General features: G+C 43.1%; 1 long non-coding RNA gene across 1 annotated transcript; it reads left to right on the top strand.

Annotated features, from left to right (window-relative positions):
- Positions 1–444: 444 nt before the first annotated feature.
- LOC141229256 (uncharacterized) lies at positions 445–27,684 on the top strand. Its single transcript, XR_012295970.1, has 3 exons — positions 445–509; positions 18,850–18,997; positions 27,576–27,684. It is a non-coding gene; the product is annotated as an uncharacterized lncRNA (long non-coding RNA).

Below are 27,684 nucleotides of genomic sequence, written 5' to 3'. Positions count from 1 at the left end.
ATCGGCGGTGTGTCCACCCCTGGCTGAACCCCTCGCTGCGGCTCTGAGCAAATATAATATTATTTACACACAAACGAGAGGTAAAGAAATCAGTGTCACACCTGTGGGATAAGAACGTAAGAACGCCCATTACACCCTCAGATGACTTCCCTCGTGGGTACAGTGTCCGAAATGGGGTCATTTTAGGGGGTCGTATGTTCTTCACACCTCGAGGGCTTTGCTATTGGCTGCTCCGTACACCTCGTACACGCGCGGCTCCGCTCCGTACACCTCGTACACACACGGCTCTGCTCCGTACACCTCGTACACACACGGCTCTGTTACATCCACACTGTAAACCCCTCCTGACCCCACACATAAACTTCAGCTCATCCAGCACCATGACAACCAGCACAGCAGAGTCCTGCATCCTGATCATGTGACCCCTGACTCCTCCCCTCCTGTGACCTCATCACAGCTCCTGTGCACACAGAGCAGCCATATATGTGGAGGCGGCTCTGCAGGTGGAGGTATGTGGAGACCCCCATTACTGAGCGCAGGGGGCATTAACCCCTTCAGCACCGAGACTCTTTTGGGGTCTTGTGTTGCCCCTTTATAAGAATCAAGGTTTTTGTTCTGTTTCCTGTAATAGATACATACGACCCAACTATGGAGACAGGAAGGGAGGAAACGTATTGTTCTCGTAGTACAGGACCCCTTTACTGGCCCCACAGTGTAATGCCCCCATTATGCCCCTTATACAGGATGTATGATGCCCCCACACAGTGTAATGCCCCCATTATGCCCCTTATACAGTATGTATGATGCCCCCACAGTGTAATGCCCCCATTATGCTCCTTATGCAGGATGTATGATGCCCCCACACAGTGTAATGCCCCCATTATGCCCCTTATACAGGATGTATGATGCCCCCACACAGTATAATGTTCCCCCAGTAGCGCCTGACGTCCTGTAGTTGGAATAATCCCTCTGGAGTTGGTTTTCCCTTTGCCTGCTCCCCTCCATGTATACCCTCGAGCATGTATACTTGCATGTAGGGGAGCAGGCCTTACTAGATATCGAGGCTTTGTACAGTAATATACCGCATGAGGATGGTATCAGAGGAGTAAGACATTTCTTGATATCGAGATCAATAGAGTGTAGCAGACATAATGACTTCATGTAGGAGCTTCTAAAATTCATTCTTACTCATAGCTACTTTCTTTTTGACAGTATTTCCACCAGCTCAGGGGTACTTTGATGGGGAGCCCCTGTGCCCCCTCGTATGCTAACCTATTCCTGGACTGGTGGGAGGAAACCACAATATTCAGGGATGATCAAGGTGTGGCTTCCATGTATTGGGGTACAGTATAGATATATTGATGACATTTTTATCATCTGGTCGGGACAAGTGAACAATTTCTTGAATTTGTCAGGGAACTCAACATCAATAGAGTCGGCCTTAGATTTACATCTGAGTTTAATTATTACCAGTTGCCTTTCCTGGATGTACTAATCTAGAAAGAACTTGAATGGGACCCTAGGGACACTCAACTACCATAAACCTACAAGCACTAATAAACTATTGAAGTGGGATAGCCACCACCCCATCCTCCTAATAAAATTTGTCCCTTGGATATTCCTTTTATGGTTGAGAAGGAACTGTTCTAGTGTCACAGATATTAATATACAGGCAATGGACATGAACACCAGATTCAGGGAAAAAGATACCCACAGTACATTTTGGATTCCACACGATTATTTGCAGAAAAATGGAAGAGACAGACAATCCTCCATTCCAAACCAAGAGACCAAGAAAAGATGGAATAACACAAGTAATAGGAACTTACAACAATCAGAGTGACCATATCTTTAAAGGGGTTGTACACTACTTTATATTACCCCCCCCCCATGTATCCCCCCGGGGCCCCTAAGACTTTTTGTAAATACCTTAATTTGCAGATGATACCTGTGAGCGGCGCTATTACTGGCTGCTCACAGGCATCACGTGAACCCAGCTGCTGCCGACTCTGACATCCGCTGATGTCACGACAAGTGCTGGCAGCGGCCGGAGGTCTTTGTCTTCCGCGTTCTGCATTCCAGGTGGATGCCAGGCTGTGGGTGGGGTTACCCCCCGCGTCACACCCGGCATCCACCGCGCCCTCTGCCATTCCCTATTGATTGGGAAAGCGCGCGGTGGATGCTGGGTGTGATGCGGGGGGGTAACCCCGCCCACAAGCCAGCGGCCACCGCGGGGAGCCCAGCGCTGAGTCACGCCTCACTTGTGACGTCAGCGGGGAGTCACGTGCTGCCTGTGAGTGGCCAGTGATAGCGCCGCTCACAGGCATTATCAGCAACATAAGACTTTTTGTAAATATCTTAGGGGCCCCGGGGGATACATTGGGGGGGGAGGAATATAAAGTAGTCCACAACTTCTTTAATATCCTCAGAAAACACTGGTATATACTTGTGGACGACTTGGACCTTTTGGGGTGCTGTGGGATCTACTTCCACAATAACTTTCAAAAAGGGTTGGTCAATTAGGGACCATTTAGTGCATAGTTTATATAAAAAACCTGGACCCCAGGGGACTTGACTAGATCGAAGAATCTGTGGTTTCTTTAGATGTGGAGAACGTTTTACATTTACTTGGCTGAGACCAAGTAAATCGAGTTTCTCTACAGCTAAAACCTTTTTCCAGAGGGATTATTCCAACTGTAAAAGCTCAGGACTTGTATATATGGCCACATTCACCTGCCCCCTAGATAATGTAGGTAAAACCAAGAGGGAGTTTAGGAGGAGGATGGGGGACTATTTGGGCGATATACGCCATAGTCGCGACACCCCATTAGCAAGACAAATGAACAGTGCACATCGAGGAGAAACCGGAGACCTCGCCTTTTGTATCATTGAGGTGGCATGGAAATTGAGGAGTTGGAGGCGGAGGTTTGGCTTACCGACTTCACAGCTCTGATAATTACTTCACATGATCTAGACTGTATGCTTCTGTTAATACATCCCAGAATTGTGTTTGCCTTTTTTTTCTGCTGCATCACACTGTTGACTCATGTTCAGTCTGTGATCTATTAATATACCCAACTCTTTTTCACACGTGCTGTTGCCCCTGTGTATTTGCTTTTTTCATTATTCTTGCCCAGATGTAGGACTTTGCATTTAAAAAACTTTATTTTAGTGGCTGCCCACAATTCCAGTGTGTTTAGATCTTTTTGAATGCTCTCTCTCTTCTCTAGTGTTAGCTATCCCTCCTAGCTTTGTATTATCAGCAAATGTAATCAGTTTATCCTTAATTCCTTCATCTAAACCGTTGATAAAGATGTGGAACAACACAGGGCCCAGTACATGGCCTTGTGGTACATTACTTGAGACATTCTTCCAACTGGATGTGCAACCATTTATGACCACTCATTGGGTCCGATCACTAAGCCAGTTATGAATCCACCCAACAGTTGCCTTGTCCATTTCATAGTTGGTCATTTTTTTAATAAGTATGTTATGAGATACTTTGTCAAATGCTTTGCTGAAGTCAAGATATACTATACTGTGTTTCTCTGATCCACCCAGTCAGTGATTCTGTCATAGAAGGAAATTAGTTAGTCTGACATGACTTATTAGTTACAAACCCATGCTGGCTCTGGTTAATCACGTCATTCTCATAAAGATACTTGCATACATGTCGTTTAATAATTTGTTAAAAGATCTTTCTCGGTATAGAAGTAAGGCTCACAGGCCTATAGTTCCCTGGGTTCACCTTCTTTCTTTTTTGAAGATCGGGACAATATTCACTCTTCTCCAGTCTTCTGGGATTTCTCCTGTTCTCCATGAATTTTCAAAGATTTTGGAGAGTGGTTTAATAATTTACTCTATCTCCTTCAGTACCCTAGGATGTATTTCATCTGGACCTGGAGACTTGAATTAATTTATGTTAGCTAAATATTCCCTCACTATCTCTCTTTTTATAGATAGTGTGGATTCTTCTATTACTTCAATAGTACCGAGAAGATCAATTGATGTTACATTTGCTTTCTTAGAGAACACAGAAGCAAAATAGGAATTTAAAAGTTTGGTCTTCTCAGCATTATTTTTTACCACTTTAGCATTGTAAAAATCTTATAGCATCCTTGACTTTTGCATTTAGCCTTTTAGGAATATACTGTGGGCTATCATCCCATATTTTTTGTAGTGGTCTAGTATATTTACATGCCTATTGCATGATGGGACTATGTGCAATACTTGTTTTCAGTCTCCCATGACGCTGATCTCAGAGATAAGACTTTCTATACTGGTGGAATGCAATCCAAATCCATTATGCGCTCTGGCGTGGAACGCATGCTTGCAGACATGCGCAGTCGCAGGTAGGAGACTTTTGATGATCTCCAGCGTGGATCGCACACATCCGGTTATGCGCAATCATAGACAATGATGCAAGATGCACTCTGGCGTGGAACGCATAACTACGGGCATGCACAGTAAACGGGTACGAGTGGAGCGGCAGCAATCAGTTTCTTTGGTGTTTCAGTCTAAAGCACGTCACTTCCGAACATGCACACTAGGGGATGGACATTATCTGACCTCTAGCGCATGAGAAGTAGCGCAGGCGCAGTACATTATTGAACCCCCTGACGTGAACCCCAACCGCATTACCCCACTCGCCACCGCTACAGGGCAGTGGAAAGAGCGGAGGCTAAGCACCAGATTTGGCGCATCTTATGGATGCACCATTTCTGGGACTGCTGAGGGGTGATATTAATAGCTGCGGAGGGGTCTAGTATCTATGCACCCTTCCCTGGCTATTAATATCAGGCCGCAGCTGTCTAGTTTAGCCTTTTCTGGTTAGATTTTATAGAGGGACCCCACGTCAACTTTTTTCTGGGGTCCTTCTGTAATCTAGCCAGTAAAGGCTAAACAAACAGCTGTGGGCTGATATTAATAGCCAGGGAACTTTTTTGGCTAATGGCCCCTTCCGCAGCTACTAATATCAGCCCCCAGCGGTCGGCTTTCCCTTTGCTGGTTATAAAAATGACGCGGGAGCCCACGTCATTTTTTTTTAAATAAATTTTAGGCTCTGTGCCCACGATCCGGACGTAGCAGCGGTTGGACGCATATTTTTTGCGGAGTCCAAAACGTTGCATTCTATACTATTCTATTCACTGAACCATGCGTATTTACCGCATTTTATACTTTCTAGTGGTCAATTTTCTGTTGCGCAGACTGGCGACTCCGCAAGAGAATTTGACATTCTGCGGTACTCAAAGACACACTGCATGTCGGTGTCCGCAGGTGATTCTCAGCCTCTGATGCACACATAGTGGACATGGGATTTCTAGAAATCCCATCCACTATACTGTAACAGCTGGGCGCTGTGGGTTTGATGCTGTATAAACATGCAGCATCAAACCTGCAGTGGCTCCTGTTCGTGGCCACGTACCCAAACTCACCCGCAGCATGTCAATTTCTGCTTCAGACACGCTAGTCTCAGCTGCAGATTTTGACCGATTGAAGTGTCATTATATGCAGTGGATTCACATGTACTGACAACAAAAGTGCTGCTTTAGAACACCTAATTTTGGACGCTACAAAAATACGCTGCATCCAAATCGCTGCTGAGTGCTGATCGTGGGGACGTAGTGGCTAGTGAACCAGCTGTGAGATGTTAATAATGGCCAGGGGCCATGTTTGCAAATGGCACCTTCCCAGGCTAAAAATAGCAGCTCACAGCAGCCGCATAAATTACATGAATAGAAATGCTAATGAAGATTGGGTGAATGGGACTAGCTGACACCTAGCTCTTTAATTTGGTTACGACAAGGTGTCAATCAGACCTTTTCATGACCAAACTTAATTAAAGTAAAGTAAAGAGAATAAATAAACACACAGACACAGAGTAAACACTTTATTGGAAATACAACAGGCACATTCTTTAATCATTCAAATTAACCAATATACTCACCCCAGTTCTGATGGTAATCCAAGGTTTAAGCAATGTCCCACCAAATAACTTTATTTAGCTCCAAAAAGCATTCATTGATGTACAAAACCGCGTCAAAAACGCATGTAAAATCTGCATGCGTTTTCCCTGCCAAGGATATGCAGAAACGCTCAGGAAATTTCTGCTTTAAATATGCATCATGCGCCCATAGCCTTAAAAATATATATATCATGAGCATTTCACAATGACAACACCTAATTTTCTTTGCCTGCTAATCATGATATCACGTTTCATTGTTTTCAAAATGTGGTTCACTCACCAATCTCAGATAGGATTGTCTTTAGGAAAAACTGATCTAGTTTTCAGCATCAATTTTAGCTCTATTTTTTTATTTCTTATTTTGAAACTATTTTTACATTAGTCCCATAATGACACTTTGTTCACTCTTAAACCGAGCATTAGGTATATGTGATATGTGGCATTTGAATATTTTAATTTACAATCTTGTTTTTATATATACACTGCTCAAAAAAATCAAGTGAACACTTAAACAACAGAATATAACTCCAAGTAAATCAAACTTCTGTGAAATCAAACTGTCCACTTAGGAAGCAACACTGATTGACAATCAATTTCACATGCTGTTGTGCAAGTGGAATAGACAATAGATGGAAATTATTGGCAATTATCAAGACACCCTCAATAAAGGAGTGGTTCTGCAGGTGGGGACCACAGACCACATCTCAGTACCAATGCTTTCTGGCTGATATTTTGGTCACTTTTGAATGTTGGTTGTGCTTTTACACTCGTGGTAGCATGAGATGGACTCTACAACCCACAGAAGTTGCTCAGGTAGTGCAGCTCATCCAGGATGATACATCAATGTGAGCTGTGGCAAGAAGGTTTGCTGTGTCTGTCAGCGTAGTGTCCAGAGGCTGGAGGCGCTACCAGGAGACAGGCCAGTACACCATGAGACGTGGAGGGGGCAGTAGGAGGACAACAACCCAGCAGCAGGAGCACTACCTCTGCCTTTGTGCAAGGAGGAACAGGAGGAGCACTGCCAGAGCCCTGCAAAATGACCTCCAGCAGGCCACAAATGTGCATGTGTCTGCACAAACGGTTAGAAACCGACTCCATGAGGGTGGTATGAGGGGTCGACGTCCACAGATGGGGGTTGTGTTCACAGCCCAACACCGTGCTGGATGCTTTGCATTTGCCACAGAACACCAGGATTGGCAAAGTTGCCGCTGGCTCCCTGTGCTCTTCACAAATGAAAGCCGGTTCACACTGAGCACATGTGACAGACGTGACAGAGTCTGGAGACACAGTGGAGAGCGATCTGCTGCCTGCAACATCCTTCAGCATAACCGGTTTGACAGTGGGTCAGTAATGGTGTGGGGTGGCATTTCTTTGGAGGACCGCACAGCCCTCCATGTGCTCGCCAGAGGTAGCCTGACTGCCATTAGGTAACAAGATGAGATCCTCAGACCCCTTGTGAGACCATATACTGGTGCGGTTGGCCCTGGGTTCCTCCTAATTTAGGACAATGCCAGACCTCATGTGGCTGGAGTGTGTCAGCAGTTCCTGCAAGATGAAGGCATTGAAGCTATGGACTGGCCCCCCTGTTCCCCAGACCTGAATCCTTTTGAGCACATCTGGGACATCATGTCTCGCTCCATCCACCAACTGACTGTCCACAGCCTGTCCAGGAGTTGGCGGATGCTTTAGTCCAGGTCTGGGAGGAGATCCCACAGGAAACCATCTAGGATGTGTTATTTGAGTGTTCCCTTTACTTTTTTGAGCAGTATGTCTAAAATGTCACCACATAGCCTGGCAGTGACCTAACTCAATTATTAAATACGGTACCTATTATTAATTTTTTTTAAATTCTTTAAAACATTTTTTTTTCTTTCCCTTTTCTCCTTTTCTCTCTTTTATTTTTCCGTTCGTTACATCCTATCTCTAGGCACGGTGTATAGCTTGTCAATGAATTTCCCTGAGTATTCATGTTGTGTATGAACATTTACAAGAAGACCCTCTCAAATTCTACCTCACGCTCACATCAGTTTTGTCTCAGAGGAAAAACAGTAGCATCAAACCAAGATGAATGTGAATGGAAGGGAATCTATCACCCCCTGGGACTTATCAGACCTCTAATATGGGCATACAGGTGATAGAAATGTGAATCTATACATACCTGAATGCCTCATATTAGAGGTCTGGTTGCTTTGAAATGTCTTTATTCTTTATTTTTTCTCATTCTTGGGGGATGGGAAGAAATCCCTGCCTACTTTGCTAATTACAATGTCCCCACCACCCCCCCTGCAAGTCACAGTGTCCTGTGACGTGCAGTCTTGTCTTCCAGATCCGGCACATGCGCAAATCTCCTATAACGCAAGGGGCACTTTTTTTTCCCGGCTATATATTTACATTTCTATCACCTGTATGCCCATATTAGAGGTCTGTTAAGTCCTAGGGGGTGACAGATTGCCTTTAAGGCTCTCTGGATGTAAACTGACCAAAACAATAGGTCTTATAGGACTCTTTAGTATTAAGAACTGATCTCCTAATGAGAAGTCATAGGAATTTGCTCCAAAGGGGTGATTAAAATTGCTATCAAACCACTCGCCCCTGCTGACTACCCTTTATTTTTTGCCCATAATATACTGATGAGACAACCCACAAGTTCCCGTCTAGTCTAATAGTATGGGTGTAACAGGCTGTAAGCCGGATACTGTGCACTACCCTAGTGTGAACAGCACCCTATACAAGCCTTTTTGTGTGCAATTCAAATACTAAGCAGTCACCCCCTCCATGAAATCATAGAATCATAGAATGGTAGAGTTGGAGGGGACCTCCTGGGTCATCTGGTCCAACCCCCTGCTCAAAGCAGGATTCACTAAATCATCTCAGACAGATGTCTGTCCAGCCTCTGTTTGAAGACGTCCATTGAAGGGGAACTCACCACCTCTCGTGGCAGCCTATTCCACTCATTGATCACCCTAACTGTCAAATTTTTTTTTCTAATATCTAATCTGTGTCTCCTCCCATTCAGTTTCATCCCATTGCTTCTAGTCTTTCCTTGTGCAAATGAGAATAAAGATGATCCTTCTACAATGTGACAGCCCTTGAGATATTTGTAGACAGCTATTAAGTCTCCTCTGTCTTCTTTTTTTCAAGCTAAACATTCCCAAATCCTGTAACCGTTCCTCATAGGACATGGTTTGCAGACCGGTCACCATTCTGGTCGCTCTTCTCTGAACTTGCTCTACTTTGTCGATGTCTTTGTTAAAATGCGGTGCCCAAAACTGGACACAGTATTCCAGATGAGGTCTGACCAAAGAGGAGTAAAGTCCGATAATGACTTCACGTGATCTAAACTGTATGCTTCTGTTAATACATCCCAGAATTGTATTTGGCTTTTTTGCTGCTGCATCACTCTGTTGACTCATGTTCAGTCTATGATCTATTAGTATACCTAAGTCTTTTTCACATGTACTGTTGCTTAGCTCTATTCCTCCCATTTTGTATATGCTTTTTTTCATTTTTATTGCCCATAAATGGTAAGTTGTGAGTGGTTGTCTCATCAGTATTTTGCACCTGTGTAGCCGCCATCTTTATGTGGGTTTGCTGCACCCTGGTAGTGCATTTGGTTTTGAAGATCTGGGCAGGTAAACACTGCTGTGTTTTTTCTTGAATTTTTGGGGGAATTTTAATTCTTCTTAGTGAGGCTTTGCTGTTTGTGTCAAGCTTTTGGGGATGGAAATTTCATTCTCCAGCAGGACTTGGCACCTGTCCACACTGACAAAAGTACCAATACCTGGTTTAAAAACAACAGTATCACTGTGCTTGATTGCCCAGCAAACTTGACTGACCTTAACCCCATAGAGAATATATGCGGTATTGTCAAGAGGAAGATGAGACACCAGACCCAAAAATGTAGACGAGCTGAAGGCTGCTATCAAAGCAACCTGGGCTTCCATAACACCTCAGCAGGGCCACAGGCTGATCGCCTCCATGCCACGCTGCATTGATGCAGTAATTGATGCTAAAGGAGCCCAACCAAGTATTGAGTGCATTTACTGAACATACATTTCAGTAGGACAACATTTCGGATTTTAAATACATTTTTCTAGCTGTTGTTATAAAGTATTCTAATTTACTGAGATAATGACTTTTGTGTTTTCATTGGCTGTAAGCCATAATCATCAACATTAACAGAAATAAACACTTGAAATAGATCCCTCTGTGTGTAATGACTCTATATATGAGTTTCACTTTTTGTATTGAAGAACTGAAATAAATTAACTTTTTGATGATATTCTAATTTAGTGAGATGCACCTGTATATAAATCTAAATTGCAATTCAATAGAGAGCAAATTTATCATATCTAAAGGAAATTAACCTGCCGACATTCTCGGGTAAAGATCAAGAATATCTGAATAGTCCTTTACAGTTGGAGGAATTACAAATGGCGGTAGCCTCTATGACAAATAATAAGTCGCCAGGGCTGGACGGGCTTGCCACGGAAATATATAAGAAATTTGGGAATATCCTACTTCCTCACTTACTGGTTACCTTTCAGGATACAATTAAGGGGGAAGCTCTGCCTCATTCAATGCAAGAGGTGTTAGAAAAAACCTAACAGGAGAGTTCTATCTTGCTGGTCACATGACCTTTTTTGCCTATTTAATCCTGCTCCGCCCTTCTGGCCATGCTGGACTTCATTGTAATTTCTACTCTTAAGCTAGCCAGGTGCTTTGTAACCTCTCTGTCAGTTTAGCTAGGTCTTTGGACCTCTATGTTCTATGTTGTTTGTTTGTCTTTTTACTGCTACAATTTCTGCTAGGAGGTGTCCATCTTTCTCCCAGTCCCTAGTTCTTGTAGGGATCCCTCCCTCACATCTATAGGTCTTCGTTCAGACTAGCTGAGGACTTTAGCGGGTCTGATCGCAGGATCAGGTTCCCCGGTACATCGTAGGGATCTAGCTTAGTTCTATTGTAGCGACAGATCTCCTCTCTTTCCTTAGTGCTTGTAGCAGATCATAACAGTAAGTCCAGCCCAAAAATATCTGTAAGGAAAGATCTCCAGTTTCCATCATGGTGTCGGTTCAGGATTTGGCTCAACGCCTGCAGGGACTCTCTCTGGAGGTGGCTGAGCTCCAGCAACACGTGAGTAGCTGTTCTGGAGCGCATTTTGTGGAGCCAAAGGTACGTTTGCCTGATTTATTTTTTGGTGAACAGCAAGATTTTTTTTCCTTTAAAAATGCTTGTTTGTTGTATTTTCGTTTGAGACCCAGATCCTCTGGTGAAGAATCACAGCGCATAGGGTTCATAATGTCACTTTTGCGCAAGGAACCTCAGGGATGGGCCTTTTCTCTCCAACCTAGTCATCTGTGCTTTAGTGGATAGTTTTTTTTTCTGCTTTGGGGTTGTTGTATGATGATCCTGATCGTGTCTCATCAGCTGAGACTGAATTGAGACATTTGAGGCAGGGATCAGGTAATGTGGAAAATTATTGTACCAGGCAATTATTGTATTGTACCAAAAAATTAGAGAAATACTACAAAAATACTGGTACATACTGAGACAAGATCCCCTTTTACGGGATGTACTACCAGAGTGACCAGGCATCACCTTTAGAAGGGGTAAAACACTCAGAAACATTATAGCACCTAGTCGCTTGAAAACATCTGTAGTGAAAAGCTCTGGAAGAAAAAAACAAACGTCTCTCCAATTTAAAACTACTAATCCTATAACAAAAAAGACAACCAATACACTCAATGGCACTTTTAAATGCAACCAGAAAAAGTGCCAATGCTGCCAAACAATAACCCATGGCCATCAATCTATCACCTCCAATAGCACAGGAGAAACCTTTCCCATAAAACATCACCTGACTTGCACTAGCAGCTATGTTATATATGTAATTACATGTAGTTGCGGAATGCAATATGTTGGCCGGACGACACAGATGGTCAGATCACGGTTAAACGCACACCGACATAATGCGAAAATTGGGCTACTAACACATACCTATCGAGACATCTCCTACTAAATCATAATAAGAGCTTTGAGATAAGCTTGACTCCTGTCGAAGAAATTCCGCAGAACATATCAAACAGAATCCATCTACTGAATAAGAAAGAGGCTTTCTGGATGTACAGATTGCGCTCTCTACATCCGGACGGCCTCAATGATAGATTGGAGAACATATAGAACATCGAATTAGATCAGGACAGCATTGCTGACCAATAAAAATATTTAGAAAGAATAGAATATATGGTAACCCAGGCTAGATATATTTTTTATTATATATTTTTTATGATATACTCTTGGGTTTGCCCATAAACCCCTGACTAGTGAAGCCAGCATCACGAGGACATCCACGGCATAGAGGTAAATACCAATGAGAGAAACACAATAGACCCTAGAGTGTGAACTACACGAGTTCAATCCCAGTAGAAAAACCTAACTTATCAAAGAAGTTCCCACAGCAATTAAAGATATAGAACTCACAATATGACTAGATTAAAGTAAGATGTTTTTTTTTTATTTTCTTTTTTTCCTCATTTTTTTATATATTTTTATTTTTAATTTTTATTTTTTCTTTTTTTTTTTAATTTTTCTTTATTTATTTTTTTATTTTATTATTATATATATATATATATATTAATTTTTTTTTATTTATTTTTATTTATATATATATATATATATTTTTTTTTTATTTATTTATTTTTATTTATTTATTTTTTTTTTCTTTTGTGTTGTGTTTTCTCTCATAAAGAAAAGTTTTTCTAGTAAAAGAAGTATAATATAATAGTCCTAATATGATCATTGAATATATGTTGTATGTGTGGATAATGCTATAGATTTACATTTTTTATACATCCACTCATGCTGTATACACGCAAATCAATGTTTGTAATGTTTTTTATGTGTGTGTGTTTTTCACCATGTATTTTATCATGTACTGCAAATATACTTGTAACAAAAAAAAAAAAAAAAACAAGGACAAGCTAAAGCTGCATACTGAAAACCACCAAGCAGCAATTAAGCTAATGAAGAACCACCAGGTCTCAACCATTTAACATAATTAATTTATTCAAGTGAACCTATATAGACTATATAACTCTAACAGACTGTAAAGCAATATCTTACCTGAGGAAGGCTATTCTGTACCAGTATATAGCCGAAACACGTTGTTCTATGTATCTTTTTTTATGATTATTTTTATCTAAGTAAATTTCTGAAGACTTTTAATACCTCTGCCTGGTGCCTGTCTCCTGGGAGCGCTGAACTGACTGGATGAATCCTTTCATTTTCTCCTGACCCTCACTATTAATGGTATTCACCAAGAGAATTTGGATTTGGTGGTATTAAATAATTTGCCTTCTCCAGTAGTTTTGGGGTTACCCTGGTTAAAATTGCACAATCCTGTACTGGATTGGTCTACCAATGAAATTAAGTCCTGGAGCCCTAAGTGTTATGACAAGTGTTGTAACGGGCGCATTACTGCTGTGGATAAAGTGGAATTACCTGTACCTATTCAGGATTTTTGGAAAGTTTTTTCTGAGGAGGAGTCGCAAATTTTGCCTCCCCATAGAGACTATGATTGTACCATTGAATTTGTCCCTGGAGCGACTCTTCCTAAAAGTCGTTTATTTAATCTTACTATTCCTGAGAGAAAGGCTTTGGAGGAATACATACAGACGAGCTTGGCCGCCGGTCACATTAGGCCTTCCAAGTCTCCTGTGGCTGTTGGATTTTTTGTTAAAAAAAAGGACGGCGGTTTACGTCCCTGTCTGGACTTTCGCGAGATTAATAAAATTACTGTACGCAATCCCTACCCACTGCCATTGATTCCTGATTTGTTTAACCAGTTAGTGGGGGCCAAGTGGTTCTCTAAAATTGATCTCCGGGGGGCATACAATTTGTTGCGCATGAAGGAGGGTGATGAATGGAAGACTGCTTTTAACACTCCTGTGGGTCATTTTGAGAACCTGGTTATGCCTTTTGGTCTTACCAATGCACCAGCATTTTTTCAGAATCTTATTAATGACATCCTTAGAGCTTTGATCGTCAAAAATGTGGTTGTGTATTTGGATGACATTTTGATTTATTCGCCTGATCTGGAGTTTCATTGGCGGAGCGTACGTGAGGTATTAGTTATTAATTGACAATTCGCTTTTTGCTAAGCTAGAGAAATGTGAGTTCACTGTACAGAGAATTAGTTTTTTGGGCTACATTATCTCCAGCGAGGGCTTTGAGATGGACCCGGTGAAAGTTCAAGCTGTGCAGGAATGGCCTAGGCCTGTTGGTTTGAAATCGATACAGAGGTTTTTGGGTTTCGCTAATTATTACAGAAAATTCATTAAAAATGTTTCTATTATTGTTAAACCACTGACCGATCTCACCAGGAAAGGTGCGAATACGGTTCACTGGACTACTGAGGCCATTGAAGCTTTTGTGTTTCTAAAGGAGAGGTTCAGCTCTGCCCCCATCCTTATTCAGCCTGATGTGACTAAGCCGTTTTTGGTTGAGGTTGATGCTTCTTCTGTGGGGGTCGGTGCGGTGTTGTCTCAGGAAAACAAGGATGGAGTGCATCCCTGTGCCTTTTTTTCCAAAAAATTTTCTGAGACTGAACTTAATTACGATATTGGTAATCGGAAATTGCTGGCTATTAAACTCGCATTTGAACACTGGCGTCATCTCTTGGAAGGTGCTGAATTTCCCATTCAGGTTTTCACTGATCATAAAAATCTGATCTATCTTGATGCTGCCAAGCGCTTGAATGCCCGTCAGGCTAGGTGGGCACTTTTTTTCTTGCGGTTTAATTTTTCCGTTACTTACATCCCGGGTACCAAGAATGTTAAAGCTGATGCTTTGTCTCACAGCTTTTCTCCCATGGTCGGTGCTGAGGAGGAGGAGAGCATTTTACAGGAGGGTGTTGTGATTGCTGCATTGGACTCCGTTTTGGAAGATGAGATTCTTAAAGCACAGGAGAATGCCCCATCTAACACTCCCCATGGGAGGTTGTTTGTGCCTGGGACCTTTAGGAGAGATTTATTTGTTGAGTGTCATGAGTCTCGGTTGGCAGGTCATCCAGGAATTTCTGAGACCAAGAGACTTGTGGGTTGCAGTTTTTGGTGGCCTGGATGGCAGAAGGAAGTCATTAAGTGGGTGCGTCAATGTACTGTGTGTGCTAGATCTAAGTCTTTGCATGCTCCTGCTGTGGGGTTGCTTTGCCCTCTGGAGGTTCCTAGTGCCCCTTGGACACATCTGGCTATGGACTTTATTACTGACCTTCCCCCCTCTGAGGGTTTCACGGTCATCTGGGTGGTCGTGGACCGTTTTAGCAAGATGTGTCACTTGGTTCCCTTCATCAAACTGCCCTGCGCTAAGACACTCGCTAAGGCCTTTGTCAAGGAAATTGTCAGACTCCATGGTGTTCCTACTGACATTGTTTCTGATAGGGGACCTCAGTTCGTGGCTCGTTTTTGGCGTACCTTTTGTGACAGGTTGGGAGTTCATTTGTCATTTTCATCTGGATATCATCCTGAGTCTAATGGCTAGACAGAAAGGAAGAATCAGGATGTTGAGCAGTTCTTGCGTTGTTTTGTGGCAGACAATCAAGAGGGGTGGTCTGAGTTTCTGCCACTTGCTGAATTTGCTCTTAACAACCATACATCCTCTTCTGCTGGGTGTTCGCCTTTTATTTGTTGTTCTGGGAGACATCCGTCTTTTGGGTCATTCTCCAAATTGGTATCGGCTGTGCCTGAGGAGGAGAGTTTTTCCGGTGATTCGGAGAGAGTTTGGACGGATGTGCGTGGTAATCTTCAGGAGGCTAACAAAAAATCTAAGAGGTACTTTGATAGGAAACGGCAAGAGGTTTTGTTTGCTATTGGTGACATGGTTTGGTTGTCCTCTAAGAATCTGCGGTTGAGGATTCCTTCTAAAAAATTGGGTCCCAAGTTTGTAGGGCCCTTTAAGGTGCTTCAGGTAGTTAATCAATCTGCTGTTAGGTTGGAGGTTCCCACCTCCTGGAAGATTAATCCGGTGTTTCATGTTTCTCTATTGAAAAAAGCTGATGTATCAGATAGAGACGCCACTGCCAGTGTTCCCCCGGTGGTGGAGGACGGGGAATATGAAATTTCCCGCATCCTAAATTCTAGACGGTATAGAGGGAGTTTGCAGTATCTCGTCGTGTGGAAGGGTTTCGGTCCCGAAGATAACTCATGGGTGAGGGCGGATGATGTTTCTGCTTCCAGACTTGTCAGAGCGTTTCATAAGAGGTTTCCTGATAAGCCTGGGCCTAGGGGATCCGGAGGATCCTCTTAGAAGAGGGGCTACTGTTAGAACTCTCCTGTTAGTTTTTTTCTATCTTGCTGGTCACATGACCTTTTTTGCCTATTTAATCCTGCTCCGCCCTTCTGGCCATGCTGGACTTCATTGTAATTTCTACTCTTAAGCTAGCCAGGTGCTTTGTAACCTCTCTGCCAGTTTAGCTAGGTCTTTGGACCTCTATGTTCTATGTTGTTTGTTTGTCTTTTTACTGCTACAATTTCTGCTAGGAGGTGTCCATCTTTCTCCCAGTCCCTAGTTCTTGTAGGGATCCCTCCCTCACATCTATAGGTCTTCGTTCAGACTAGCTGAGGACTGTAGTGGGTCTGATCTCGGGATCAGGTTCCCCGGTACATCGTAGGGATCTAGCTTAGTTCTATTGTAGGGACAGATCTCCTCTCTTTCCTTAATGCTTGTAGCAGATCATAACAAGAGGCAGTGATTGATGTTATACCTAAGACAGGCAAAGATCCTTTACTTCCCGATTCATAGAGGTCCATATCTTTATCAACTGATCATGCCTGTGAAGTGGTGTGGAATTAATGCCGCTATATAAATGAGTAAAATAAATAAATATCAAGATCATTGTGAAGGTTTTGGCTTCTAGATTGAACACAGTAATATCTACAGCAATCCATAATGACCAGTCAGGCTTCATGCCTGATAGATCCACAACTGTCAATATCCGAAGATTTTTTCTTAACCAGTGGATCGTGATGGGGATAGACCTGTACGCTCGCTTGATGCCACTAAGGCATTCGATTCTGTTGAGTGGGAATATTTATGGGTGGTGTTGGAAAAGTTTGGCATGGGATATGGTTTCATCTCATGGCTTAAATTACTATATAGTAGGCTGGTGGCTAGAATATGAGTAAATAGGCATCTCACCTCGGCCTTTGGACTGAGCACGGGCACACGGCAGGGGTGTTCACTGTCTCCCCTGCTCTTTGCAATGGCCATTGAGCCCCTGGCAGCGATTATCAGGGAGAATCCAGAAGTAATTGGGTTCCGTAGAGGGAATAGAAGAGAGAAGGTTGCCCTCTATGTCGATGACACTTTGCTGTTCTTGGCTAGAGCTTCTGAGTTCCTTCCTATAGCAATAGAAATGATTGAAACATTTGGAAAATACTCGGGTCTGGTGATAAACTGAAGCAAATCGGTTATACTTCCATTGGATAATATAGATGAAAATGCTTCCCGTTAAACTAACTCGGGGTTACAGGTGGTCTCTGAGTTTAAGTACTTAGGCATTAACATAATGGCAAAAATAAATGATTATGAGAATCTTGACCTAATATTTAATAAAGTTTAGAGGTAAACTGGGGGCTTGGTCCAAGCTACCGTTATCGGTTGTGGGCCGTGCTAATCTGGTCAAAATGATCTGGATGCCACAGTTGCTGTATGTTCTACACAACTCCCCATTATGGATAAATCAGAGATTTTTCTTGAAAGCTAACCAGGAGTTTAGAAAATTAATATGGGGCAAACAGACAACGAGAATTAAGCTGGAAATACTGTAAAGGAATAAAACAATGGGCGGCCTTGCAGTCCCAAATCCATGGGTATATTATGTGGTATCTCAACTTCAACATATTCAGGGATGGAATGACCATGGGACGGGGAAGCTCATCGTTTGTTGCTACAACATTATCTCCATTCAGATAAACTTTATGAAGTGCTGGAGGCGCATACATTTTGGACACTTGGAGGTAAAATACCAACTATTCTATTAATTCACAAACTTTGGGGGTCGATGAAAAAAAATTACAGGGTGTAGAAGGTGTTTCGCAATTTACTTCATTATGGAACACTCCATGGCTTCCAAATCGATACCAACTGGTGGGATTCTAATCCTGGAATCCTGGAGTTCTAGGGGTTTAAATAGATTTAATCAAGTGTTAATAGGTGATTTGATTAAGGAATTTTCACAGCTGCAAAATAAATTCTATAAAAATTTACAATTTCGGCGCACACACATAAGGCAGAAGGCATTGTTCTGGATGTGGGGGTACCTCAAAACACAATAATACAGAAAATAGCTAGTTCACATCGGTCTCAAGGACTGATTTCACTACTTTATAACATTCTTCTGGATATAATATTGACAAACCATCCTATGTGATCAAAGACAAAATGGGAGAGTGTGGTAGGCCCTATAGAAGAAAATCATTGGCTAGATATATTGGAAAATGTCCCACAATTATCCTTGAGCGAATCTCAATTGTCTCATATATACATTGTGACAAGGTCACTGGCAAAGTACTAGCGGGGAGATATGCAGCACTGCGATTAATAGCTGCAGTAATTATACATAGAAAATGGTTCCAGCACATGAGTGAGTTAATCAGCCATCTTAGTGCTAGGGTGTTTAAACACCTGTAGAAAGGGAGGAACTCAGAGGATAAAATCACAGCCTTTTCAGAGCATTTGGTAGAGGGCCTGGAGATGAAAGCTCTGGAGCTGTGGTGTGCATGTTAAGGAAAGCTAAACCTTGGGTTGTTTTGTTTCTTAAGCAGATGGTTACCCGTAGCAACAAGGACTTTGCCATACATTATGGTTATGTTTTCTTTTCCTGTTAGGCCAGGAAGTCCGTGTTTGTTTTTGCTAACATTGCTGTAGTTTACGCAGTGCTCTTAATAAACTCAGCAGAAGCTTTAAAGAGACAGTGTTCCTGTGTACCTCTATGAGCAACCAAGTGAGTCGATTTACCACAACGTGATACATCAGGTACAGTATATAGGACGCTTCAATTCTTATATAACATTTCGTTCAAGTCCTCATTGTACTAGATGCAACACTTACTCAGCAGACATGCTTCATATTTTGTCCTTATTCAATGCAGAACTTTCACCATTGCTATGTATACTGGGATATGTTGAAGATATGACTAGTGATGAGCATGGCAAAATAGCGGTGGCACGTATGTTGTATATGGCAAGGAAATTAATAGCCCAAAAATGGATAGCAGATCAGGAACCTGTGATGTCAGAATTTATAGACAAAGTTAATTGGCTAGTAAACTTGGAAAAAAGAGATGTTATCTGTAAATATAAGTTATGGAGTTTATGGATTGATAGCTCCGGTTTGGCGTCCAAGGAATTGGAGAGATTTCGCTACATCTATGTTCTGGTGCCCAAAATAGTTAATTTTTTTTTAAACAAATGTTTAACATGTTAAAAAAAAAAATGAAATGTGTCTTATGCGTATTGCATTTTTTTTGTTTTTACAAGAATTGTTGGTTCCAATTTTCTTTTGAAACTTTTTAAAATCTGCTTTTTTCAGGTGTTTTTCTTGTAATATAGAAAAGCCTAAGGCCAGACATAAACCCCATAAACACTGTACTTGTAGACTTGGGTATCAAATAATTTCTGTCCATGGTGTTTGTGCAAACAAAAAAGCTTTTATAAAAGCCTGAAACTTCTGTGTGTGAATCAGAAATGAGATCTAACGTGATAGAAGATTACAGTCTGGGGAAGACGGGAAACATTCATATAGACGACTGGTGGTGATGTAGTCAGTGAAGAACTCTGGCCAAATATATTTCTAGAGCCGTAGTATAAGATGAAGATGTCGTCCTCATCATGAAGTAGTTATTTCTCATTTCATGTGTAATGAATATCTCCTGCAGTATTGCTAATGCCGATTCCAGTGTCGGTAAATGAAACAAGAATTAGCGTTATGGACGATGGGTCTATGAGAAACGTATTCAGCTGCAGATTCCAAGGAAGAAACGACTTGTTGTCTGTGGCCTAAAATACACTGCTCAAAAAAATAAAGGGAACACTCAAATAACACATCCTAGATCAGAATGAATGAAATATTCCCATTGAATACTTTGTTCTGTACAAAGTTGAATGTGCTGACAACAAAATCACACAAAATCATCAATGGAAATCAAATTTATTAACCAATGGAGGCCCGGATTTGGAGTCATCCCCAAAATGAAAGTGGAAAAACACACTACAGGCTGATCCAACTTTGATGTAATGTCCTTAAAACAAGTCAAAATGAGGCTCAGTATTGTGTGTGGTCTCCATGTGCCTGCATGACCTCCCTACAAAGCCTGGGCATGCTCCTGATCAGGTTGCGGATGGTCTCCTGTGGGATCTCCTCCCAGACCTGGACTAAAGCATCCGCCAACTCCTGGACAGTCTGTGGTGCAACGTGACGTTGGTGGATGGAGCGAGACATGATTAGAGATGAGCGGTGTTCGACTAGAACTGTTCGCCAATCTCAAATTCGAGCTGTTTTGGGCGGTGTTCGAGTTGTTCGACGAACCCGAACGATTTGCAAAAAATTCGGCTGTTCGAGGTTATGTTCGATAACTGTTCGTGCACCAAAAGCGTGTCCTGCATGTCTGGCGCTATTTAGAGCACCAATCATGCAGGGATTGTCTGCCACTCACTGTAATGCCACAGCCATGGTGGTTGTGGCATTACAGTGATTGCCCAAATCGATGGGAACAGTCCAAACAGTGAAACATGAAAAGCCGGCAATTCATCAGTGGCATACACCGGTACCCGACAATTTAGAATAGAAGGAATAGAGAATCACACATAGATTAGATAGATAGAAACAGGTCAGTCACATATATATGAAGTACAGTGACAGTGTTGCTTACTGTACTTGTCATTTAGTGTAAAGGATTTATTAAAAAAAAATAATAGTGTTTTCATGCACCGTCTCTTTAAAAAAGCCGGCAGGCAATTCAGCATCTGTACCCGACAATTTAGAATAGAAGGAATAGAGAATCACACATAGATTAGATAGATAGAAACATGTCAGTCACATATATATGAAGTACAGTGACAGTGTTGCTTACTGTACTTGTCATTTAGTGTAAAGGATTTATTTAAAAAAATAATAGTGTTTTCATGCACCGTCTCTTTAAAAAAGCCGGCCGGCAATTCAGCATCTGTACCCGACAATTTAGAATAGAAGGAATAGAGAATCACACATAGATTAGATAGATAGAAACATGTCAGTCACATATATATGAAGTACAGTGACAGTGTTGATTACTGTACTTGTCATTTAGTGTTAAAATAAAGGATTTATTTAAAAAAAAATTGGCGTGGGGATCCCCATAATTTTAGGCTCTAGCGGAGGTTAACCAGACGGCTGGGGCAGATGTTTGAAGCCTGGGAAGGGGGTAATACCCACGGAGCTTCCCAGGCTACTAATATCAGCCCCCAGCGGAATACCTAGCCTTTACTAGCTATTAAAATGGGGGACCCCCCAAAAAAATGACGTGGGGTCCCCCCTATTTTAATAGCTAGCAAAGGCTAGGCAGACAGCTGGGGGCTGATATTAATAGCCCAGGAAGGGTTCCATGAATATTGGCCCCCTCCCAGGCTAGAAACACCAGCCGTCAGCCGCCCCAGAAATGGCGCATCCTTAGGATGCGCCAATTCTGGCACTTAGCCTCGCTCTTCCCACTGCCCTGTAGCGGTGGCAGTGGGGTAATAGGGTTGGGGTTGATGTCAGCTTATAATGCCAGCTGACATCAAGCCCAGGTTAGTAATGGAGAGGCGTCTATAAGACACCCCCATTACTAACCCCATAGTCAAAGTTAAAAGAAAACACAAACACCCAGAATAAAGTCCTTTAATTGAAATAAAGACACATTCCTTTATTGTTCTAAATTAAACCATACTTACCGTCACGCCCATTCCAGTTGAAGCCAACGATCTCCTGCAATAAAAGAAAAATAATAAAGCAACCTCATCCTTACCTTTCCATGGTTCCCACGACAGCTTCAGCTCTGCTACATCGAGATAACAGGCTGGACCGCAGCAGAACGCTGCCATCCAGCCTGTCATCCCGCAGACACTGAGAAGCGCAGGCATGCTTGCGCTCTGCAGTGTCTGGCTGTGACGGCATCCAGATGAGCCGAGGTCATGTCCAATGAACTCGGCGCACCTCATGCACGTCATGACAGCGTGGGAGAATTCTCCTGCACTCAGCACTTCAGCGTGAGAATTCTCCCACGCTGTCAGTGACGTACATGAGGTCAGCTGAGTTCATTGGACATGAATGAGCTCACCTCATGCACGTCACTGACAGCGTGGGAGAATTCTCACGCTGTAGCGCTGAGTGCAGGAGAATTTTCCCACGCTGTCAATGACGTGCATGAGGTGAGCTGAGATCATTGGACATGAATGAGCTCACCTCATGCACGTCACTGACAGCGTGGGAAAATTCTCCTGCACTCAGCGCTTCAGCGTGAGAATTTTCCCACGCTGTCAGTGACGTGCATGAGGTGAGCTCATTCATGTCCAATGAACTCAGCTGACCTCATGTACGTCACTGACAGCGTGGGAGAATTTTCACGCTGAAGTGCTGAGTGCAGGAGAATTCTCCCACGCTGTCAGTGACGTGCATGAGGTGTGCCGAGTTCATTGGACATGAACTTGTCTCATCTTTATGCCGTCACAGCGAGACATTGAGAAGCCCAAGCATGCCTGCGCTTCTCAGTGTCCGCGGGATGACAGGCTGGATGGCAGCTTTCTGCTGCGGTCCAGCCTGTCATCTCGATGTAGCAGAGCTGAAGCTGTCGTGGGAACCATGGAAAGGTAAGGGTGAGGTTGCTTAATTATTTTACTTTTATTGCAGAAGACATTGGCTTCAGCTGGAATGGGCGTGACGGTAAGTATGGTTTAATTTAGAACAATAAAGAATTGTGTGTTTATTTCAATTAAAGGACTTTATTCTGGGTGTTGTGTTTTTTTAAATACTTTACTAGAAATTCATGGTGGTCATGTCTAATATTGGCGTGACCCCATGAATTTCGGGCTTAGGGCCAGCTGATAATGCCAAGCTGGCCTTAACCCCTTTATTACCCAGTGAGCCACCGCACCAGGGCCCTGGATGAGTTGGGTACAGCGCCAGAAGATGGTGCTTCTATGAACGCGCCATTTTCTGGGGCGGCTGCGGACTGCAATTTTCAGCGGGTGGGGCCCAGAAAGCTTGGGCCTCCCTGCGCTGCGGATTCCAGCTCCCAGCTGCCTAGTTGTACCTGGCTGGGCACAAAAATAGGGCGAAGCCCCACGCATTTTTTTTTTAAATTATTTCATGAAATTCATGGAATAATTAAGAAAAAAAGGGCTTCCCTATATTGTTGTGTCCAACCAGGTACAAATAGGCAGCTGGTGGTTGGGGGCAGCCCGTTCCTGCCTGCTGTACCTGACTGGACACAAATATAGGGCGAAGCCCCACGTCAATTTTTTTTAAATTATTTCAGGAAATTCATGAAATAATGAAAAAAAAATTGATGTGGGGCTTCGCCCTATATTTGTGTCCAGTCAGGTACAGCAGGCAGGAACGGGCTGCTCCCAACCACCAGCTGCCTATTTGTACCTAGCCGGACACAACAATATAGGGAAGCCCTTTTTTTCTTAATTATTCCATGAATTTCATGAATTTAAAAAAAAAATATGTGGAGCTTCGCCCTATTTTTGTGTCCAGCCAGGTACAACTAGGCAGCTGGGGGCTGGAATCTGCAGCGCAGGGAGGCCCAAGCTTTCTGGGCCCCACCCGCTGCAAATTGCAGTCCGCAGCCGCCCGGGAAAATGGCGCGTTCATAGAAGCGCTATCTTCTGGCGCTGTACCCAACTCATCCAGGGCCCTGGTGCGGTGGCTCACTGGGTAATAAAGGGGTTAAGGCCAGCTTGGCATTATCAGCTGGCCTTAAGCCCGAAATTCATGGGGTCACGCCAATATTAGATATGACCACCATGAATTTCTAGTAAAGTATTTAAAAAAAACACAACACCCAGAAAAAAGTCCTTTAATTGAAATAAACACACAATTCTTTATTGTTCTAAATTAAACCATACTTACCATCACGCCCATTCCAGCTGAAGCCAACGATCTCCTGCAATAAAAGTAAAATAATAAATCAACATCATCCTTACCTTTCCATGGCTCCCACGACAGCTTCAGCTCTGCTACATCGAGATGACAGGCTGGACCGCAGCAGAACGCTGCCATCCAGCCTGTCATCCCGCAGACACTGAGAAGCGCAGGCTTGCTTGCGCTACTCAGTGTCTGGCTGTGACGGCATCCAGATGAGCCGAGGTCATGTCCAATGAACTCGGCGCACCTCATGCACGTCACTGACAGCGTGGGAAAATTCTCACGCTGAAGCGCTGAGTGCAGGAGAATTTTCCCACGCTGTCAGTGACGTACATAAGGTGAGCCGAGTTCATTGTCGGCTCATCTGGATGCCGTCACAGTCAGACACTGAGGAGCGCAAGCATGCCTGCGCTTCTCAGTGTCTGCGGGATGACAGGCTGGATGGCAGCGTTCTGCAGGTCCAGCCTGTCATCTCGATGTAGCAGAGCTGAAGCTGTCCTGGGAACCATGGAAAGGTAAGGATGAGGTTGCTTTATTATTTTTCTTTTATTGCAGGAGATCGTTGGCTTCAGCTGGAATGGGCGTGATGGTAAGTATGGTTTAATTTAGAACAATAAAGAATTGTGTCTTTATTTCAATTAAAGGACTTTATTCTGGGTGTTTGTGTTTTTTTTTTAACTTTGACTATGGGGTTAGTAATGGGGGTGTCTTATAGACGCCTCTCCATTACTAACCTGGGCTTGATGTCAGCTGGCATTATAAGCTGACATCAACCCCAACCCTATTACCCCCTGCCACCGCACCAGGGCAGCGTGGAAGAGCGAGGCTAAGTGCCAGAATTGGCGCATCCTATGGATGCGCCATTTCTGGGGCGGCTGACGGCTGGTGTTTCTAGCCTGGGAGGGGGCCAATATTCATGGCTCCCTTCCTGGGCTATTAATATCAGCCCCCAGCTGTCTGCCTAGCCTTTGCTAGCTATTAAATTAGGGGGGACCCCACGTCATTTTTTTTGGGGGGTCCTCCATTTTAATAGCTAGTAAAGGCTAGGTATTCAGCTGGGGGCTGATATTAGTAGCCTGGGAAGCTCCGTGGGTATTACCCCCTTCCCAGGTTTCAAACATCTGCCACAGCTGTCTGCTTAACCTCCGCTAGAGACTAAAATTACGGGGAACCCCACGCCAATTTTTTTTAATAATAAATCCTTTATTTTAATACTAAATGACAAGTACAGTAACCAACACTATCACTGTACTTATTATATATGTGACTGACATGTTTCTATCTATCTAATCTATGTGTGAAGCTCTATTCTGTCTGTTATAAATTGTCGGGTACAGATGCTGAATTGCCGGCCGGCTTTTTTAAAGAGACGGTGCATGAAAACACTATTATTTTTTTTGATAAATCCTTTACACTAAATGACAATTACAGTAAGCAACACTGTCACTGTACTTCATATATATGTGGCTGACATGTTTCTATCTATCTAATCTATGTGTGATTCTCTATTCCTTCTATTCTAAATTGCGGGTACAGATGCTGAATTGCCAGCCGGCTTTTTTAAAGAGACGGTGCATGAAAACACTATTATTTTTTTTAATAAATCCTTTGCAGTAAATGACAAGTACAGTAAGCAACACTGTCACAGTACTTCATATATATGTGACTGACATGTTTCTATCTATCTAATCTATGTGTGAAGCTCTATTCTGTCTGTTATAAATTGTCGGGTACCGCTGCTGAATTGCCGGCCAGCTTTTTTAAAGAGACGGTGCACGAAAACACTATTATATTTTTTAATAAATCCTTTACACTAAATGACAAGTACAGTAAGCAACACTGTCACTGTACTTCATATATATGTGACTGACATGTTTCTATCTATCTAATCTATGTGTGATGCTCTATTCCTTCATGTCTAAATTGTCGGGTACCGGTGTATGCCGCTGCTGAATTGCCGGCCGGCTTTTTTAAAGAAAGCGTCTTCTGAGCAGTTTGTGAGCTTTTGGACACCTTTGAAGGTGTTTTCTATGTGTTCCTATGTGTTTTTGTTTGCCTGCCATTGGTTTTAACGGTGTTCGACGGTGTTCTAAGGTGTTCGACGAACAGTTCCTCGAACATCCCGGTGTTCGACGAACCGAACCCGAACACTACGGGGGTGGCTCAACACTAGACATGATGTCCCAGATGTGCTCAATTGGATTCAGGTCTGGGGAAAGAGCGGGCCAGTCCATAGCTTCAATGCCTTCATCTTGCAGGAACTGCTGACACACTCCATCCACATGAGGTCTGGCATTGTCCTGCATTAGGAGGAACCCAGGGCCAACCGCACCAGCATATGGTCTCACAAGGGGTCTGAGGATCTCATCTTGGTACCTAATGGCAGTCAGGCTACCTGTGGCGAGTATACGGAGGGCTTTGCGGCCCTCCAAAGAAATGCCACCCCACACCATTACAGACCCACTGCCAAACCGGTCATGCTGAAGGATGTTGCAGGCAGCAGATCGCTCTCCACCGCGTCTCCAGACTCTGTCACGTCTGTCACATGTGCTCAGTGTGAACCTGCTTTCATCTGTGAAGAGCACAGGGCGCCAGTGGCGACTTTGACAATCCTTGTGTTCTGTGGCAAAAGTAAAGCGTCCTGCACGGTGTTGGGCTGTGAGCACAACCCCCATCTGTGGATGTCGGGCCCTCATACCACCCTCATGGAGTCGGTTTCTAACCGTTTGTGCAGACACATGCACATTTGTGGCCTGCTGGAGGTCATTTTGCAGGGCTCTGGCAGTGCTCCTCCTGTTCCTCCTTGCACAAAGGAGGAGGTAACGGTCTTGCTGCTGGGTTGTTGCCCTCCTATTACTCCCTCCACATCTCCTGGTATCTGCTCCATGCTCTGGACACTGTGCTGACAGACACAGCTACCCTTCTTGCCACAGCTCGCACTGATGTGCTATCCTGGATGAACTGCACTACAACTTCTGTGGGTTGTACTGTAGACACCGCCTCAATCTACTGTACCTCTAGGGGTGAGAGCAATAGCAAAATGAAAAAGTGACCAAAACAACAGCCAAAAAGGATGAGAACAGAGAAATGGTCTGTGGTCACCATCTGCAGAACCACTCCTTTATAGGGGGTATCTGGCTAATTGCCTATCATTTCTACCAGTTGTCTGTTCCATTTGCACAACAGCAGGAGAAATTGATTCACAATCAGTGTTGCTTCATAACTGGACAGGTAGATTTCACAGAAGTGTTATTGACTTGGAGTTACATTGTGTTAAGTGTTCCTTTTATTTTTTTGAGCAGTGTATATAGGTTTTATTAGATGTAAAGAAGGAAACTAAATACTGTAAAATAATAAATCTCCTCATATATTTACCTTATTATCTCCAGTAATTGTATTATACAGGATTCTTTATGATGTTACATCGGCTCATCATCTTCTTATTCAGGTCTCTACAATATCAGATGCTTTCAGAGAAGATCTTCTATAAAAGAGAATTTTCCTGATTTATCCATCAAAGATGGATATGGACAGACACAAGATGGTGGAGAGGATAT

Source organism: Phyllobates terribilis, unplaced genomic scaffold (genome assembly GCF_046119375.1).
Source record: "Phyllobates terribilis strain yellow unplaced genomic scaffold, ASM4611937v1 Scaffold_470__1_contigs__length_1423970, whole genome shotgun sequence".
Classification (NCBI taxonomy): Eukaryota; Metazoa; Chordata; class Amphibia; order Anura; family Dendrobatidae; genus Phyllobates; species Phyllobates terribilis.
Note: the sequence above shows the minus strand (reverse complement) of the source record. Positions and strands in the feature narration are given on the sequence as shown.